Source organism: Pholcus phalangioides, unplaced genomic scaffold (genome assembly GCF_987345545.1).
Source record: "Pholcus phalangioides strain wild (caught in Gottingen) unplaced genomic scaffold, Ppha-v1.0 ptg000030l_1, whole genome shotgun sequence".
Taxonomy (NCBI): Eukaryota; Metazoa; Arthropoda; class Arachnida; order Araneae; family Pholcidae; genus Pholcus; species Pholcus phalangioides.
Window position 1 is genome coordinate 1057440 of NW_028301620.1, and position 3255 is coordinate 1060694.

Genomic DNA, 3255 nt, shown 5'->3' on the forward strand with positions numbered 1-3255 from the left:
AAATGAATGGAGCATGACGTTTAGCGTAGATAAGTGCATGGTCGCTCATTTTGGTTCGAACAATCCACGGTTCTCTTACGAGTTGAATGGTGTCACTATCCCGGATGCAACTAGAGTCACCGATTTGGGAATTCTCATTGACGAGCGACTTAAGTTTTCTGAACATTGTTCAGCGGTTGTCAAAAAATCGAATAGAATGCTTGGTCTCATTTTCAAAAAGGTCTCTTCGCGTTCTCCTAAAGTCATTCTTCCGCTTTTTCGAGGCTTAGTTCGTCCTGGACTGGAGTATGCTGTAAGGTTTTGGAGACCATACCTACAGAGGGACATAGACTTGGTTGAAGGGGTGCAGAGAAGAGCTACGCGTGTCCTTGTTGGCACACAGGGCTTGAGTTATGAAGAAAGACTTCATTTTTTGAATATGTTTACATTGGATGAACGCACGTGTCGAGGAGATATGATCGAAGTGTTCAAAATTTTCAATGGGATGGATAGGATGGACCATGAACTTTTAGTACACCGCCAATCGACTGCTTTTACAAGGGGACACCAGTATCGATTGGTGAGGGACAATGCAAGGTTATGGTGTCGCAGGGAATTTTTCTCCAATAGGGTTGTTAATAAATGGAATAGCTTACCCCCGGAGGTAGTAAATTGTAACACAATTGACACGTTTAAAAAGAAATACGATAAACATGTTGGGGTAAATCGAGAAGCTATCCATTCTTAGAATAAGACAACCATAAGTATTCTTTATGGGCATTGTATAATATTTTATCATGTGTATATATTGTTTGTAATTTGTGTTAATTGCATTTTTAATTGGGTTGCTGTATTTTTGAAACATATGACAACCATATTTTTATGGGCATCTTTTTATCAGCCACCTCGTTGGGCATTTTGCCTGTTGTGGCGTTGTATTTGTATTTGTATTTGTATAAGTGATTCGTCTATTTGTTACAGTCATTTTACTGGTCCTTGGGCTCAGCAAGGTTGAGAAACGCTAGATTAGGAAAATATAATTGGGGCACGAGATCCTTACTCCACGAAAAGAGTAAATACATACAGTCAAACTCGGTTATAACGGCATACAAGATTCCACAGTTTTTTTCGTTATAACCGAGGCGTCGTTACAATCGGTATTGGAGTTCTTAAGACCCTTTATGACGAAAAATATAAACAGAGAATCTAATACAACTGCATTAGTTTTTATTTGTTTATGATTAGGGTGACCATATTATATCGAAAGAAATACGGGGAATTATGGTAATTAATGCAGGACAGGGGTTTTCAACCCATGGACCACGGACCAGAGGTGATCCGCGAAGATGGCATGGGTGGTCCGCAGGCAGACTGGATAAAATTATTTATCATTTGCAATTGATTTTAATAATATCCACATGGTTCAAATAAAATTATACTTTCATACTCAGATTTTCCTTACACCACCGAGTGTAATGCCGGAAATTGCGATTCTAAATACGGGATATCGCTTAATTTGGCCAAAAATTTCAATTTATTGCTTTAAATGCACTTCGCTAATTACTGCTAAAATTGCTGAAAGGTGTGAAAATAAAGGGCTACTACAAATTGCAATGGTTCATTAATCATCATCTCTTTGGCAGTGGTGCATAACTTTTTCCAACCACCAGCGACAAACTGACATATGTAAGATAACCCGTATTTTACGGGACGTTTCCGTAATTTTGGCCATCCCCACGCACATATGAATTGTCCCGTTTTTTCCGATTTTCAATGAATCTTACTTGATTTTATATTTTTTACTGGAATCAAGGATTCAGATTATAATTAATATGATTATAATTATCTCTCTAATTATCAAAATTAATTATAGTCAGATAAATATATTCATTTCGCTTATTCAAACATATATTTTCAAACATAATATATTTATAAAATTTTATGGAATTAAATTATATATAGGTTAAGGTAAATGTGATAAATCGGTTACTATACATAATTACCGGCTATTATGCATACTTACAAATCGTCTTGGTAAGTTTGATAATTATCGAATGCTAATTTATCAAATAATACTTATGACATGAATGTCGCTCTTCACTTGTTAATACAAGATATACGGAAGACTAGATGTTGTGAAGATATTTATTATTTGAGATGTTAATTTTTTTTTTAAGGAAGGAAAAACTCATGGCTGCCTCTACCGGGAGTCGAACCCGGGTCCCTCAATTGCTGGACGAGTGCTCTGACCACTAAGCTACAGAGGAGATAGAGATTTTACGCTCTAGCGAAGGAAAATCTCTATCTCCTCTGTAGCTTAGTGGTCAGAGCACTCGTCCGGCAATCGAGGGATCGATATCTTCCGTATATCTTGTACAAATAATACTTATCAAATATAATTTATCGCCTTTACCTGCGATTATGCATAATACCCTAGTGTAATTGGTGAATTTGATAAATATGAAAAAAATTTCAAATGAGTCTAGTTTGTGTCTGATGAATATTGAGCCTGATGTCTCTTGAGCCCGGCACGCCGCCCCTGCACTACGCCACATGCTGTCCAGAAACGACACCCTATCACTTCCGTTCGCCGGCTGCCCATCTACACAGACCATGGATGCTTGCCATACTACGTCGAGAGAAATCAAGAGAAAAGATAAGAAAAATGGTGAAATTCCTTGAGGAACATCCTGGGAAGATAAGGGATCCGTCTCCTCCAGCCCCTGCAACTCCGGTACCAGCACCTCCGTTAAGGAGATCGCCGCGTCTTCACCCTGACAGTGCGCTGGTGGCACTGTTTGAAGGCGGGGAGCAGGATGAATCCTAAATCTATAATCAAGTGTCCCGGAGATATTTTAAAGACCTTCAACTATGATCAAAAGCGAATTGGACAGAGTGTACTGAACTGCCCGAGCGCAATGGGGTGCTCTGCCCTTCTGTTAAACAATCCTCGATCAATCAAATTTATTTATTTATTTAATTTCAATTCATTTATTTATTTAATTTCAATTTATTTATTTATTTAATTTCAATTTATTTATTTATTTAATTTCAATTTATTTATTTATTTAATTTAATCAAATTTCTGATTGTGCCTTTGCGATATGATTTTATACATCTTTCCATGATTATTTATTATCCGTGCCTGTTGCACTTTGACTTTAACTCGATTAATTTGATTCTTCTTTTTACATAATTTTTAATTTCCTTTCGCTATATGTAATCTTTGACGTATCAATAAATAATGGTTTTGCCGGAGATGCCCTGGACCTCCCC

At 37.1% G+C, this 3255-nt stretch overlaps 1 non-coding gene across 1 annotated transcript; it reads right to left on the reverse strand.

The window, feature by feature from the left end:
- Positions 1 to 2174: 2174 nt before the first annotated feature.
- Positions 2175 to 2246, reverse strand: TRNAA-AGC (transfer RNA alanine (anticodon AGC)). Its single transcript has one exon. It is a non-coding gene; the product is annotated as a tRNA-Ala (tRNA).
- Positions 2247 to 3255: the final 1009 nt, after the last annotated feature.